This window comes from Pseudopodoces humilis, chromosome 7, assembly GCF_049639895.1.
Source record: "Pseudopodoces humilis isolate 2021_Gansu_Grassland_sample_001 chromosome 7, ASM4963989v1, whole genome shotgun sequence".
NCBI classification, from domain to species: domain Eukaryota; kingdom Metazoa; phylum Chordata; class Aves; order Passeriformes; family Paridae; genus Pseudopodoces; species Pseudopodoces humilis.
In genome coordinates, this window is record NC_142206.1 from 48,634,979 (window position 1) to 48,652,549 (window position 17,571).

Sequence of the window (17,571 nt, forward strand, 5' to 3'; positions counted from 1 at the left end):
ACTCTCCCCAACAGTGGGTTACTCAAATTTGTTTACAACAAGCACATTTAAAATGTATAAATGGAAAACAATCACAGTTTGCGTTGATGTAACTTATCTGGTCTGCAGCTTCTACGATTTTAGAACAATCATGTACTAATTTTTCTGAATAGAAACTGAGCAGGATTTTTTGTGCAGTGGTTTTCAATTCTAAACCGGGTGAGCTGATTAAGATGGCTTCATATTTTTAGATGCCTGGACTCAGTCAGCCACTTCTCTGCTTTTTGCTGCAATATGTTTTTCACATCGTGGGGAGTGTAAACTACCAGGGGAGGAAAAGTTATTTTCCTTGCTTCTCTTATTAACAGAGCCACTGTTACAATTGCTTGTAAACACGTAGGCTAACTCCGACTGATTGGATCTAAGATCTTTGAAGCCTATAGGCTTTCTTTTGTCTGCCCATTCCTGAGTCAGGACTCCCTGTGTTGTTTGTTTACTCACATTCACAAACAACTGGAATTCTTTATTCGTATCTGGTAGAGTTAGTACCGGGGCAGTCATAAGAACAGTTTTTAATTTCTGGAAATTAGACTCATCCTGTTCAGTTTCACTTCAGCCTGTCAGTGTTTAATCTTTCATACAAAAACTTCACTTTTTCACTGAAAACCCTCAATCCACTGCCTGCAATATCCCAAGAGCCTTAGAATTTGTCTAATTTGCCTTTTGTTTTTGGTGCAGGCAATGCAAGGATGTCTGCTACCCTCTCCGGGTCTAATTTTTTTCCTTGAGATATCCAATGTCTGAGGTATTTTATTTTTTATTTCAGGCTCTGTGAATTGCAGCTTGGATTTTGATACTTTCAAACTTTTCTTTCTTAGAAAGTTTAACAAGGCAATCGTGCTTTTCTTCACACTCTCTTCAGTCGGTCCAGCTATTAGCAAGTCATCTACATACTGTGAAAGCTTTGTCCTGTCTTCAAGAGCAAATTGGGTTAACATTTGTTCTAAAGCTTGTCCGAAAAGGTTCGGAGACTCCACAAACCCCTGGGGGAGGACCGTCCACTTTAGCTGTTGCTTACGGTTTGTATCTGTGTCCTCCCACTGAAATGCAAAATAATCTCTACTCTTTTCATCCAGAGGGCAAGTTTAAAAAGCATCTTTCAAATTAATCACACTATACCACACATCTTCTGGTGTGAGCCTATTTAGTAAAGTATAGGGGTTGGCCACCACCGGGAATTTAGTCCGGGTCTTAGCGTTTACCGCTCGTAGGTCCTGGATTAATCGGACGCTACTATCCGTCTTTTTACAGCTAGGATGGGGGTGTTGTGTTGAGACATGCAAGGCTCTAAAGTACCCTCGTTTAGGAGGTCATCAATTATTTGTTTCAACTCCCTTCTCTCTTTGAATGCTATACTTCAGGGTTTATTTTCTTTTCATTTTTAGGAGTCAACTTAAATATTTTCACCACTAATTCAGAATTTTTAATCAAGATATTAATTCTTAAAGCAACAATCATGTCCCTTCTCAGTAAATTGTAATCTGCTTCTTCTACTAATAGCAAATTCCTTAAGCAAATTTTGTTTTCAGATTCTATTTCCACATCTTTTATTACAGGCACTTCAAAGGGGTCCTCCCTTTGCACTGATTACAAAACTTTTTCTCTGCTAGCCACACATCCGTATGGCAATTTCTGCAGGGTACTTTTCTCTCTGCCCCAGTATCTACAAGAAAACTTACTTCTTGTCGTTAGGGGCCCACTTTTAATTTTATCAAGGGCTTCTTGGATGTTCTGGTTTCTAAATTAAAGAGCCCCTGACACTCTTAATCTTCTTGAAAAATTTTCTCATCTTTTATTCTTTGTTTACAATTCCGCTGAACGTGTCTTACCTTTTTACAGTAGTAGCATTCCGGGCTCTCTCTCCGTGGGGCCGGGGCTGCCCAGTGAGAACCTCGACTTTTTCCGGGTAGTGTTTTAAACTTACCCTGCATCTGTTCTTGTTTCTGGACTTCTTTTACTGCTGTTACTAAAATTCTAGCTTGCGATTTCTGCTTCTCATCTTCTCTTCTCATGTACACTTTTTGAGCTTCCCTTAGGAGCTCTTGAAGACTTTTATCTTGCCACCCCTCAATCTTTTCTAATTTCCTCCTAATATCTTCCCAAGATTTAGCAAACAAATTGTGTTTTTAACAGAACCTCCCCCCACAGGAGAGTTCGGGTCAGTCTCAGAGTAAATCTGTAAACTTCGCCGTAATCTCTCGATCTATTCAGTGGGTGGTTCCTTTTTTCCTTGACACTCTTTGTAAACTTTGCTAATGTTCTGGCCCCCTGGGACCGCTTCTCTTATACCTTTGTACAATCATGCTCCTTAAATCCATTATGTTCCGTCTGCCTTCCTCTGTCTGTGCATTCCAGCTCGGGCTTACGCTAGGCCATTTCTGGTTACCTGGCATCCCCTGTGGGATTGCGTCTGTCCCAGTCTCTGATCCCGGCTTGTTTAATCATTTCTCTTTCCTCCGCATTAAACAGTGATCTCAGGATTGCCATAAGATCGTCAAAGGTATAAATGTTACTCTCTAAAAATTCATCTAACTTCTCAGCCACTCCGAGAGGGTCATCTAACAACCGCCCCATCTCTTTTTTAAATGCTCTTACACCTCCAGAGTTAAGGGGGACATTCACAAAACCGATCACTCCCGGGGCCGTTGGTACTTCTTTTAAGAGGGAGCAACCGGTGCCCCTCTTCACTCTCTCCCCATTCATTATCTATCATTCTCGCTCTTAAAACGGGTTCTACTTGCGGGAGGGGAATTGGTGATTGTGTGTTGCCCTCCCTGTTATTAATGGTGGGAATTATGCCGCCACCCGGTTGAAGGGAGGAGCCCCCTCCGTTGTATGGGAGGGTCCCGGTTGTGGCGGGTGGGTCGGGCGGGGCGGGTAGGGGGTTCCCCAGCCTTGCGCAGAAAAAACCTCCCAGGAGGGTGCTGGGGGTGCGGTGGTTTCTGGCGGGGAAAAGGGGAAGGGCTGCCGGCATCGCTGCTGGCCCCCGAGTCCTCCCGTCTGAGACACACGTATCTCAGTGGGTTGGTCTCGGGGGCCCAAGGGTGCTGTGGGCATTTCTTGATCTACAGAGGAAGGTCCCGCTGGTCCTCGATACGGGGGTGGTAAGTGATCGAGGGGTTCCCAGGACTCAGCTCTTGACTCATGTTTTTCTTTTTGCTTTATTGGAAATAGCCCTACTCTGGCATTTACCCAGAGCTTGGCGTATTCCCTCTCCTCAGGATCTGAGGGGACTTTGTTCTCCACATAGGAGAACAACTTGTTACACGTCCATTTTTCAAATGTGCCTAACACTGGCCAAGTGAGGTGACTTCTCAACTCCTGTCCTCCCCAAACCTCTATACAATAATGTATTAATTTCTCCTTTGATTTCCCCTTCCTCTGGGGACAATCTTCCCAGTGTTTTAGCATCCACCCCAAGGGACTTTCCAGTGGGATGTCTGGTGATTCCTCCCCCTGATCGAGGAATCTTCTCCTGTGCTTCTTTCTTGAAGCTTACTCTTTTTCTGCCCTATACTTCGCAAATATATTCTTACCTTTCTTCGACTTCTCCGTGAGTCGATATCAGTTTCTGCGTTGTGTACTTAGGAATCAAAATTTGCCGATACTCACCTTTCAGCGAGCTGAGCTGAGGTCTCTTGTAATCGGAACTTTTGATTCTTCCCTGGACCTCTCCCTGGGTCCGTTACTAAGAGGGTTTACCAGCCCCGGGCACGACAAGACGTCCCTTCCCCTCTTAGTACCTTGCGATCAGTTCCCGAGACACCCTTTGGTCTCAGGTTTTACCAGTGTGTGTCGAGGGAAAAAAAAAAAACTTTCACTCTGTATCGCTTCCTTCGCGGCCGGCCAATTCCCTCGCGGGAGAATGGAAACGCGACCTTGAAGTCCGCACTCGCTTCGTGATCAGATCACGTCTCACACACTCGCCCGATCGCCCGCTCAACCAGCAGTACTTACAGCTATTTTTCCTGCGTGGGTGTCCCTTGTGCGCACTAGACGTTTTTACGAGCAAAGTAAGCCGCGGCTCCCGAAGGCTCCGTGCCTTCGGAGCTCTCCGATCCGGATTTATCCTTTTTATTGTGGTTTTTACCTCCGCCTAAATTTGGTTCGGGTATCGGGACGAACTACGGGGGGTCTCAACTCACCAGGCAGCCAAAATCAGCGGGGGTACCCGTCCTGGGCAGCGAGATTCCCCGCAGTTTCTCCGATCCGAGTCACGGCACCAATCTGTTATAAATGCAAAGGCAGATTTGGGTTAAATAAAAACAATTTATTATAAAACAATTTTTATAAAAAAATAAACAATGAGGGAAAACCACAATAAAACAAACAGCGCAGCGCTGGGTGGACAGGGGTCTATACTCAAAGGTATAGGTGTTCCCAAATCCACGCAGGAGGGTAGACTGTCCGGGGTTTTTATAGGGATTTTTAGCCTTGAGGCCAAATTCCAGGCAGGCACCATTCATCAACAGTCCTTGATTGTCGTATGAATTGATTTCTTGGCATTGGAGAATAGAGTCGAATGGACGTCCGGACCGAGTCTCCTCATATGTAAAGAAATTTTGAGTGGCTCTTGTGGTTCAGGCCATCCGGATGGGATGGCTGGATCCGGGTTGGAGCCGATGGATATTTCGGCTGGATTTTTCCTTTTGTTTACTTGATGGCTTCCCCCAACGGTAGCCCGCAAGGCGAGGTGTTCGGGTCCGGTGATGAATATCTCGTCGGTGCCTCTCCGTTTTGGCTTGATGTTTCGTGTCCTGCCTATTCTTCCCCGTTGATGGTCACCGAGCCTGTCCTTGTCAGTTTGAGGAGTTTTTTTTTTTTTTCCCTGTCAGCTTGATGGGCCGTGTCCTGTCTATTCTTTTGTTGATGGGCGCCGGCTAGGATCGTTATCCTTTGAGTGGGAATTCGTGGCTAGATCTGGGAAGGGCTTGTGTGTCATACTGTACTTTATATTTTATTTTGTTATTGTTATATACATTTATTTAGATTTTTACGAATTTTTACAAGTTCATTTCTCACAATCACGTAATTTGTTATAGCCTATTCTTGGAAACAGAGGTTGTAACTAAAATATTACTACTATTTTAACTTAGAAGTGTTCATGTACTTGGATTCAAATCTCCATCCTAGGAAGCAATCAGAAGCAGAAATGCCTGCCTACAACAGGCTTCATCAGCCACATAGCATGTATCCCATGACAGAGCTGAAAGTCTGCAGTACCCCATCAGGTAGAAAAGACCCAGAATGACAATTCACTTTCTTCTTCATCCTTTAGTGCTACATGACTAAACGTGACGTGTAGTGCCACATCTGTTTTTCCTTACCTTTATCACGGATTCATGGTTTACATACCCAATGAGAGCATGCAGGCAGCTCTTGTACAAAGATTTGCCTAATGTTCTCCATCAGCTAAAATGGCTGGGAGTGGAGGATAGGGAAGAGCTGTCTAAATCCTTCTGTAATTCTATGGGAAACCAGATGCAGGATTTGATGCCAGCTAAAGTTAACCTGATGGACAAAAGGGTTTATTTTAACTTGGTCACTCGATCCAACTCACTGCACAGTCACACAAACACTTGTGTCTGTATGAGCCAAGAGGGAAAAGGGTGTGTGTTATAGCTCTGCCTGTCTTGGCAGGATCACTGGCTTATTTCTATTTAAACTGTATGTAAAAGTATGTCTTAACAGCCCTTGAGCCATTTTATTTAGTCTCTTGAGTCACACATACATCACACAGATTTTGCTGCTGTCCAGACTGGAGACACTTCATAAACAAAGCATGAGTCCTCATACAGGAGGAAAATTATGGCATGTCTAACAAAATACTCACTGACCCAATGGCTGCATACAATGGTTGTATTTTCAAAAATAGTTGCAGTTTGGTAGTGAAAGCAAAGGGCTGCTGAGGTATGCCACCAACATGAGTGAAGCAAACAAATGATTTTTTTTTTCATGCCCTAGTCTCCCTACCTTCCATAAACACTTTGTAAGGTCTCAGGATGAGAACTAACATTTTGATTGTATGTCTATGAAAAAAAACAACTGAAAAAACCTTTAGATTCTCAAGATTCTTAAAAGCATTCAAAAATGTAACATAGAGGTGTGAAAAAAAGGTATGTGCAATGTCTGTCAACAGGCTGACTGTCCACTCTCTCCTGTGTATTTGCAGGTTCTGCACTATAAGAAGTCCTTAAGAGTTTCTTCATTTTCTCTCCCTAATACTTACCTTTGCCTATTCAGTGATAAGCCACAGAGAAAAAGTACACTTACTGTTGATTTATAACATTTAAATTACATTTTGTTAGCTGCTCATCCCAATCCAATGAACTCCCAATGATGTAAATGGAGGACTTTGTTTTGCACAAGTGGTTGGAGACATAAGGATCAATAACTATCTTCCTCCTTGCCTGCTTTCCATTTCTCATTCCTACCTCTCTGTTTTGCTGGTGCTGATTTCCTCATTCAGTCTTTGATCTTGGCTGTAATCTTGGCACATGTTTATCTCTTGCTCTTCCCTTCCCTGTTCATTCTTTCCATCTCACAGCTGATAAAGTGGTGCAGCTCTATAGAGGTAGTTCCTTTCCTTACCAGACAACAATTTGGAAAACCAGAGCAATCATACCTATTTCTGATGCTGCTCTGTGATAGCTGTGGTTAAGGGAGCATTACACATACCTAGTCACTCCAGCTATAACATTTCAGTCCAGCACAAGATGAACACAACACCCCTCAGGCATCTCTGCATTATGCTGCCCAAAGGCAGCAGCTGATGCACCATCTCAGGAGGCCTGATAACAGCATTCAGTCCTCGCTCATGCATTAATTATCAGAATCACAAGGGGCTGCTACCTTTTAAATCCAGCTCACCATAAAAGGATCCTCTGTGTTGGTTATTTCATAGCTGAAGGAATGAATAATTAAAAGGCAGCAGGTATTCTTCACTAGAACTAAATCTTTAGTTAGGAGCAGAACAACATCCAGCAGATCAAGACTTTCATATATAAGAGCTCAGACGAGTCAAAGGTTCCTTGGACATGTGCAGAGCAGGCTGGCAGCAGAGGTCTGACGTGCAGAGCACACACCCACTGATCCTGAGACACTCTGGCTCTCAGCTGGGGAATGTGCTCGTCACACAGGGATCCCTGTCCGCTGCAGGACTCACACAACTGTCCTGTTTTAACTGTGCTGGTGGCACATCACAGGCATATGAAGATTCCCTCCTTTTCAGTTTAATTTTTCAAGCTGTTCCAGGTTGAAATATGCCACATGGTTAAACAAGAGCTGGGCTCAGGGTGTGGGATTTGACTGGCATTAGCTCCAAGATGCCGTATCAGTGGAAATGAAACAAACTCATCTTGTTCCAGTGACTTAATGCTGCACAAACAGAAGCTAGTTAAATATAGACCATTGCTGAAAATCATTTTCCATAGGTGAAGCTTACTAAAATCCCTGCTCTCAGCAAAGCTGCAAAGCTTGCTGCTGATGTCCCTGGCAGCTTCTCCAAGGGGGCTTGGTGCTGCCAGCTATGCTGGGGCACAGTGGGATGAACTGGGCACACATGGCATGATCCACACCTATCTAGGTAGGATGGGAGGTGCAACAAATGCTATTCCAGTCCAGAAATCTCTGTGTTATAGCCCCGCGATGGAGGCTGGCTCTGCTGCCTGCAGACACGTGTGAGGTCTGCAGTAGAGCTGGCAGCTGCACTTTCCTCCTTAACAGCCTGACAGCTCTGAAGTGCCAGTGGCACAGTCAGGAGTCCTCTTACCCTTGTTAGTGCAGGAAAAGTACTATGGATAGACCTCAGGCTAAGAGGTGGACCTATCATTTGAAGTAAGGATGTAAAAACAAGAAAAATAAGAGAACAACTTTGGATGGCAAAGTCGCTTTGAATACTCAGCTTTCTAAACAGAACTAAAATACCTGAAGGCTGATCATGGCAAAGTCCTGTCAGCCTCCACTTGTGAGTCCTCACTACTGTATGATGAAGTGTTTTAGCATCAGTCACAATCAAGATTCTCCAAGGAGCAACCACATTGCACTTGGCATTTGCTGGCTGTGGAAGGGCAGCTCAAAGGGCAGTGGGCACAGGGCTCAGCTGTAGGTCTTGGCTTCTGTAGAGAAATTCCTGAGCACTTGCAGTACTGCAGATCTTCCAAAAGGAGCAGGCCGTTCTGTAACACTAACAATAGGTGCCATGAAAATCACTTTTACTTCCTCCTTCAGTTCTTTTTGAAAGCTGGGCTATTTTAGACAAAGAAAAGCCATTGTTTTAACAATAGGCCAATACGCAATAACATTTTTCCTGCCTCAACATATTCATCTTTTTTCAGGTCTCCTATGGAAGCTCAAACAGGCACATTTCAAGTCAAACTTTGGGATAAAAACATAGGCAAATACAAGTGTTCAGACAAATGCAAGTGTTCAGGAATGCACCATCTCTCAGGCAAGTGCCCTTCCACAGCCAGTAAATGTCAACTGCAGTATGATTGCTCCTTGGAGAAGACTGGCTGTGACTAACACAGAAACACAGAAGGCAGTGACCTTCCCAATGTAACCTAGAAGATGGCTTCACTTATCCACAGTCAAGGTGCATTGTTGGGGTGTTTTCAACTTGCAGATCTACTGGCATCTTTTGGCATTCACGGTAATACCCATGTCCATATCAGCTGGATCACAAGTCACACAGTTGCTTCCCAGCCTCTACCACTGCAAGGGGCTGGTCTCACCAAGTGCAGACCATTTTGCTTTCTGAGCTTCATGCTGGCCTCATCACCAAATTAATCCCTGTGGATTTAGGCTCTCTCATTTGCGGTTGCTACCCCTAATTTAGTGCCGTTCACACATTTGAGGAAGGCACACTCTGTGCTGATCAAAATGTCGAGCAACATGGACTCCAGCAGAGTACGCTGCTCACTACTTGGTGCCAGCTGGATGTCAGCCTTTTGATCTCCTGGACTCCAGCCAAAGGTGGTCCCAGCAGATTTCAACCCATCTAACAATCTGTTCCACCAGATTGTGACTGCAGTACCAGAAAGGCCATTTCCCACTGGCAGAATTTGGCAGCTTTGAATCTTTCCTACATTGGCAAGGATGAAAGTATGCAGATGGAAGAGAAGCCATGGTATCTCTGAATTAAATTTTTAAACTCCAAAATCATCTGAGACCTGGGATTGCAAAGGTCAGCATTGAACTGTACTACAAATTTATCAGCACAAGTCACCTTTGTGGCCTTTAGCTTCTGAAAAAGGATGATGATGTTCACAAGTGAAATTGAGATCCAGCACAAATTTAAGTGCATGTTATGCACAACTTGCCAGAACTGATTAATTCCCACTATCTGTGACTGTGATTTAAGTATTGTTCCAAAACCAAAGAACATCTCTTTAGTGAGGCCTCCTTAACAGTTAACAAGATCACGCTTTCCAGAAGATCACAGAACTTGTGAGAAGAGATCTTGTAGCTTTCAGCAAAGCCATTAAAAAGACTATCATACAATCCAAAACTGAAGCAAAAAATGGAAGCAAAAACACACTGACTCCAGTGAGAACTGGGTGTTCAGATGAAGAGATTACTATTTTGGGTGTACATACACAAATTAGCAATTAGGGGTAATTGCATTCAGCTGTACTTTGCTACTTAAAAAAGTATTAATAACTTGTAATTAACATTAATTTAAAAACAGATGAAAGCCCATGTTGGTGATGAGAGTAGACATGCCTGACAGAAAACAGCTACCCCATCTACAGTGCTGGTGGTTGTCAGCTAGAATATTTCTTGTGTGTTCCCAAACCAAAATTACAACAGCTTTAATCTCTCTGTTCTCTCAGGCACTTCCTGCCCACTAATCTCTCCCTTTAACCATGGTCAGATCTTCAACGAAAGTACCACAGAGGAAGAAACTCAATGTGCACAGGCAGCCAGGTATCACCCAGACACTGCTCCTCGGTACCAGACTCAAGCCGTGGCACCGGACCTGCCGTGCCCGGGTGAGCTGCACCACTGAACGCCACGGGCAGGCCTGTGAGCCACACTGCCCGGCCATACTTCTGCTGCCACGTGAAGAGATAAATGTAGCCAAGATTTAAGACTAAAATGAGTCTGCTGGAAGACTTCCTCGTAATTTGCCCTGACAGCGCTTCCTGCCTGGAAATAGAATCTGTCCAGCCCCAGGCAGCCCTGGTTGTGTTCATCACCACACGAGGCAAGCCCCTGCAGAGGGGGCAGGAAGGGCAGGGCAGCCCCTGCGCCAGCCACGCCCAGGTGAACCTTCCCTTGTGCTCCCAGGGCAAACCAGTGAAGGGTTAGGGTGATGATGGGGAAGAGGCTACTTGGCCATTACAGAGGTGTGGCTCTGTGGCTCCCCTGAGGTCAGTGAGCAGGTACGTGGCACAAGGCACCCTGCCTGGTCAGCCATTCAGCCAAAGGCAAGTCCATATCACGAGTATATAAATTATAACTCAAGAATATATTTTCAAAAGTTTATCTATTTCCATACTTCACTCTGTAAAACTACATGCCTGTTACAGGCTTAAAAGATAAGGCTTGCAGATTTGTTCCAAAGAATTGTGCTCCCAGCATCTGGTTACCCAAGCTATAAAACCTTTGTGCAGAGTGGTTTAGTATGCACTCTTCTGGACAGAATTCTGGATCAGGCCTAAATGTCCATTTGACACAGAATCTTATCTGGGTCAAATGGGTGTGGACTTGGTGTCCTCAATAGCAGCCAATACCATGTATTTGTCAATAAACAGGACAAAGGCCAATAGGGACAGTTTCTCAGCTGAGCTCCAGATTATAGAACACCGGGCAAGGCAAAAAACCTCAAACCTCAAAAAAGGACAGTGATGCACCAGTCCTACATGGCATGTCCATTTCTATTAACTATATTCCCTCTTATTAACTATTGTTGAATTTCTAGGGTTTTTTTCTGCCCCCCCCACCCCACTCTAACCAGTGGTTCTATTTGGTCAAATGGGCAGCCTTCAACCAACAGAAGCATTTCTCAAGTTACCTAGTGCTGCTTCCCTGAGCAGAATTACAAAATATTCTGAGTTGCAAGGGACCGACGAGGATCATCGTGTCCAACTCTTACGTGAATGGCCTGTACAGGGATCAAATCTGCGACCTTGGCATTATTAGCACCATGCTCCAAACAAATGAGCTTATTTCAGAGTCAGGTACTGACCTTCCCCACTGGGGCTGGAGCTGAGACTAGAGTTCATTGCCCAATTCCCATCACCATTCCAGCACACTTCTGGGTTCACCATACATCATCTTTAGTGGTGGAGCTGACCAGACTGAGGTCCCTGCAGTATAACTGCTTGTGTAAGGGTCATAAGACTTTAAAAATAAAATAAAAAAATCCTTAAAAATAATAATTATTATTATGAAGCTCCAGCCTGGCATCCATTCTCCCAGCAGTGGAGAAGCTCAGAGATCTCATTTCATCTCAATTTCCTTTAACTCCTATTTTATAGTCTGGGGTTTGAGGGTCAGGAACCTTTTATCACTAAAGTCTCGATCCTTATAGTCATGATGAGGGGTTCAAACAGACTCAGAATAGAATTCAGGCACTTCTATCACCAAAACTTAACAGCAAACAAGTTTCACTGTAAACAGGATTGGCAATACACTATTCAGACTATTATTGGAGCACAGGACCACCCCCCAACTTGTGATTGTGATTTTCAGTTTAGCTCTGGGAAGAACATGTAACTTTCCACACTGCCTCTATTCTACCAATTTTGCAAGGAACACCTCCTTACCTATTATAGACCATTAACAAAGTGCCCTTTCTGTGCTTCCTTGCCCTCCCCCACAGCATTCAAAGAAATGCTGCAGAGCTGTGAACCTCCTCAGACTCCACTGCCTGTTGCCCAGGAGCTGGAGAAGGCAAAGAGGAAGGTGTCCTCTGAGCAGGGGTGCAGGAAAACAGGAATTTCCCTTTAGGGATTGGCTGCAGTGAATTACCTGGTTGCTTAGAAACATGATATTAACTACAGCTCAGTTTCCCCTTGCACTTAAGGAAAGGCTGTAAATTAGCTTGGTGGGAGAGTCAGGATGGCTGGTCTGCAGGGTGAGACGCAGGGTCACCACGCAGGGTCACCATGCAGGGGCAGTCAGGGGGAGGGCATGTTTTCTGCTCCCCTTCCCAGGCTGCATGAGCTCCCTTTGGTTTGCAGTGAAAAGCTTCTCATTGCTGAGTTTCAGCCACCAGGATGAGACTCAATCATGGAGATCCACAGCCACATCGTCTGTGCCAGAATTTCGTCTTTGATGACAATCAGTTGAGGGAATGCAGTTAGGGCAAAGCATCTGACAAGAAGAAGCAGATGAAATTTGAAGCAAACGATATTTTAAGCATAAACAAAAGTTACGTTAATTCCTGCACCTCTTCGTTATATTTTCTATGTGAGCTGCTAAAGCATCAGTGATTGGCAGCAATGAGCATACTCAATTCTTTGCATCCTTCATACCTCAAGGAGTTGGACAGAAAGGGTGATTAGCAACACAGAGACCCAACTGCTGCTTTGCTTAACCACCATCACGTAACACAGAAGAAGGAAAAAACAACCTAGATAAAACAGACGTGGACTTAATCTCATACAATTTATGGTCAAACCAGTTTAACATGAAAAATACCACTGCTAACACAAACATGAGAACATAGCCCAGTGTGTGCACAAGAGCTTTAATGAAGTCTCTGCAAGAAGAATACTCTTCAAGTCTGAAGGTCAAAGGACAGATGAACTGGTTTCTGCCTATAAAGTATTAGAATTCGGAAAAAGATACTGGCAAGTGTGACTAATTTAGACTCTTTCACGTTCATTCACGTTCACAGACATCAGCTTCCAGACACAGAGTGGAAGGGACATGCTGTGCAGTACATACCCAATAACCTTGTGGACAGGAGCCAGCAGTGTGGTTATCATTATGCTGGATAGTTACTACAAGCTGAGGGTTAATTATTAGCACAACTTTATATCAAAGAGAGTTTGATCCAGACTGCATAGCTACACATACACACACACACACAAATCTTCTACCCCAAAGCACTTCCCACCTCTTTACAGACAAGTTCAGCATAGTTTAGAGACGTCCAAGGTGACACACCATGCCAAGTCAGCAGTGACAGGGAGACTGTAGCCAGGCACCTCTTGGAGAGTCAGCACCTACAGGAATGGGTCTTGGGGGCTTTTCACTGTTTGTTGTTTTTTTTCCAATACCACTTCAATGGTTCTTTAAAAACAGTTAGCATGACTACAACAAAGTTCTGTTTGGAGTATTATTTGTAAGTTCTGCACACAAAAATTCTCTCCTTGATGTTGGAAATATTTTTCAGAAAGGACTAGAGTTACCTTCTGCTCCACATTTGCATTTTCCTTTACAATGAAAAGCAATGACCTCTCCGTAAGGACAGGTTTGCAAATATCAGTGCTCTGATTTTTAGAGATTACTTAATAGTGATATTTAATAGTGAATTCAAGCTGGTGGGATGGGGAAGCCCAAGGGAATGAAGCAACAATCAAAAACTACAATCATCTGACAAATCTCTTTTGTAGATTAACAGAAACTCAGATTTGGCAGATTTGTTCTTTTTTCCACAGCAACATGCTCTTTGGGCCTACATGAACAATCATACCTAAGGTTTTTTTCTCACTTAATTGTCCTGTTAATTCAGCATTAACCTGATGGACTCAATTATAACAAATAGTTTTACCTGTGTATAAGCACTTGATATTTAATCTGCATTCAGTAAAAGAAAAACAAGAATGTGGGTAAGCAGACCAGCTTGAGTTCAGAATACACAGTGATGGGGTGGAATCACCTCTTGCAGTGTGGGATGGTGCAGATGTACAAACCTGGAGGTTTCTAAGGCAGACACAACAAGCAAGTACTACATGCAACTAGTAGATGGAAAACAGTCTTCTAGCAATGCCACAGAAGAAAAAGAAAAGGAGTTCACCCTACCAAAATGAAATAAGAATGACGAGCCAAGCTGGCTAAACAAGGCAGTGTTTGTATAGGGCGGGGGGGCTCAGCTGACAACACTGCTCTTTTATGTGCTCTCATACTGTGTTCAGTGCATAAACATGGGCTGACGTGACCAAGGGCTCCCTGCGAGCGAACGGAGCAACTTTCCCCTGGCAGAGAAGGATTAGTGTTTGCTGACCCTGTCAAAAGGAAATCAGGGCGACCTCTGTCTCCCCCCTACCAGTCCTGCCACCTCAGTAGCTGCAGGGCTTGCAGTGTAGCCTGCAGTGTTTATATTTGCTGGCCCCAAACCTTTTTCTGTGTCTGCAGAGTTACAGCAGAGGCTGAAATTGAGCCTAATTCTCTCACAGCAAATGAGAGTGCTTTCCCACCCTGGCATTTAGCATTTCACCTTCTCATGTACTGCAAAACAACCATCAAACCCAGGGAAAAGTCACAGCTGCAGGGGAAGTCTACATGACCAGCTGAGAAGGTCCAACTTCCAGTTGGTTAGGGCTTAAGAGAAATGCCACCCAGCGAGCCAAAATTATTAAGAGAGTCCCGGGAGTCTTATGAGACAGGGCAGCTAGGTTCAGGGATCACATCCAGCCCCTGCAAAGTGCCACAACTCAAAGTGTTTGTCCTTAAGAGTCACAGCTGTGAGAGTGGTACAGCTTTAATGAGGGCTAAGTCAATAGGAGGGACCTTCCAGGTGTGTAATAGCAGCAGCTACGGCGACTGCAGTAGATAGCAGTGGACTGTACTGATCAAGGAAACATTTGCTGAAGTAGTTTGGAAGTGAGCAGTTCAGTCTCCCTACTGTTTGCACCAGTGTCCTCCCAGACATGGAGCTCTTGTTAGTACCTCAAATATTGCTTTAGTAAATTAAAATATATTTCCACTTTGCTCTGCTAGCCATTGCAAGAACAGAAAAGGTGAATTAAATCCTAACACTGTTTTTGGGAATGAATGATCCCAGGACAATGTCAACAGCCTGGCAATGGCTGAGAAAACACTCAGGCATCTCCCAGCCTTTGCTCATGCCTTCCCCCTGAGGTACTCCTCAAGGACTTTCCATGCATAAATAAGCTAAGGGAGGATGAACTTTAAATAGGCCTCACCCTACACAGTCAAATAAACTAGGGAAAATGTATATATGATTTGTAATATTTGCATTTCAAGCAGTGAAACTTCTTGTTTTGATACATTATACATGCTGGGATTACTAGCAAGCTGCAGACTGGATAGGTATTTTTGTGTTGCTTTTTAGCATGAAGCACAGATGGTTGACTTTGTCTGGGGACCGGGCATCACTGGGAAAACTCAGGCTATGGCAGTACAGCTAAACAGTGTTCTCTTGCTTACAACTGTACATTCATTTATCCATTTACTACCTCTCAAGGCCAAACTACACATTTGGCATCTGCAGTCAGGCTGGGCCTTGGCTATGCTGTTACTTGTCATTCTCAGTCAGTCACTGCTGTAATCTCACTTACTTGCAGCCAAACTGTTCAAAGTACAATGATATACTTTCAAGAGATTACCCAGCATAAATGAAAGAACTTAATTTTTTTCTTAATGGTCACAAATTAGATTTTAAAAAGCAATATAAGTAAGACAGTAAATATACTGGGTTTATACAAATTAACATTGCATTTGTTTGTTTCACAGTCTGGAAACATGGCCACTTGCACTAGGCTAATATCATTGATTTCTCTTGCTCAGATAAGCATGTCACCAAAAAAAGTCTGAGGTGAGGTGGGAGCTTTTATTAGGCCAACAGGATCAGGAAAAACAACAAAGTACCTTATCAGCCAGCCTAAAAAAAAGGCTTTACCTCTCCCTACAAACCTTGCCTTGCTTATATCCTGGCACTAAATTCACTACTCAAATATTTTTTATCCTAGCAATTTAATTTTACATTTACCAGAAGTTTAAGAGCAGCCTAAGCTTATAATTGATTTTGTTAACTAAACAAGATTTTCAGCGCAGAAGGGCAAAGAAAGCATGAGAACACTGGTACTGGAAACACAGCTTGTGTAATTTGGCCAGCACAGGCTTTGAATCTGCGAGTTCCCCCACCCCCACATGCTGCAATCCCAGCATCCACGGAGAATCCCCAGCAGCAAAACGATGGGCCTTGGGACCAAATTACCTCCCAGCTGACACTGCCCAGAATTACCATCACTAGAGTGGGTGGGTCTGTATCCCAAATAACTGATTTGAGAGACAAGCTGGCTCTCCTGCAGGCGTGCAGGATTCCTTGGGGACTTCTGAGAGGAGGCAGCAGCAAGCTCCTTGAAGTGGCTGAAAGTCGTCTTTCATTCCACACTCACCGCCACAGCACTGACTTAGGAGAGCATTTTCTGTGAGGCTGGAGGAATAATTGCATCCCATGGATCAGCAGATGAACAGGTAATGTATAGCCATGGGGCCATGCAGGCATTTTCCCTGAAGCATCTTCAGTCTGGAGAGGCCTAATAAACTGCTTACAGGAACCATTATAGGTATATAGCTATTAAGTATATAACCCTGCTTCGTCAGCTGCAGAGTAAACATACCCACACACAGTGGTCACTTTCCAGCATCCTTGACATTAACAGCAGCTCAGGCATCCCCAGTGAGCTTCTTGTCGAGACAGAAAAGCAGGAAAATACTCTTGAAATTAATTCCTAGCCCATTTTTGTTTAGAGTAGCCACATAATTCCTCCTCCCTGCCTCAAGGCGATGTCAAGGGCGAAAACCAGGTTTACAGACAAATGAGCCTCAGCCCCACTGCTCCAGCAGGACAGGGCTCTGCGCTCAGCCTTTCCAGCTAAAGTGCTCCTCTGCCTGCCCCTCCCAGCACAGCCTCCACACCTGCGGCTGTGAATGAGCCCAGCTCCACAGGGATAGATCCTGGGACAAAGCACACGCTTGGCCCAGCTATCTGGACTCAGGGTCCCCTCCTCTTCACCCTCACTGCTTTCTCTGCATCCATGTCTGCTGTCAGGGTCGACTTCAAGCCTGCAGTGGAAGATCTGCACTGCTAACACCTTGTCTCATGTAGAACACTAGCAGAGGAAAAAAGTATCCTTAATTCAGTTTATATTAACTGTGAACAGCTGAGGCAGAGCCACCTTCATTCTTCGGGAGAACCATTACACCAGCATCCAGGCTGACTTTCAGGAAAATTAATTCTCATTAACTTCTGAGGGTACTCATGTTGATACAGCCTATATTATTCCTTAGCTGCACCAGACCAGAGTGGCAGTGGCCACGTTTATGGCTCCATGGTGCTGTAAATAAATGCTAAACCTGTGTTTTAATGGTGGCAGGTGGGCAGCAGCTGTTGCTGCTGAATGCCCAGCAGATTGGTATTGCTCTCAGAAGGGAAGGCACTGAATAGCCTTAAAGGTATCACTGTCTGCAACAAGCACTTTCTTTCATAAACACCACCTGAAAATAACAACCAACCAGCCAATCAACTAAAGAAGTTGTATGTTGGAAATAGATGATGAAAAGGCTTTCCTGTGCCCCTGTTCTGGGTACCAGGCTGTCAGATTTTATGGG

The 17,571-nt window shown here is 44.3% G+C and overlaps 1 protein-coding gene across 1 annotated transcript in view; it reads right to left on the reverse strand.

The window, feature by feature from the left end:
• The window catches only part of CLMN (calmin), an 83,236-nt gene that overhangs the window by 50,324 nt on the left and 15,341 nt on the right, over positions 1-17,571 (reverse strand). The gene's annotated exons all lie outside the window — the stretch shown is intronic.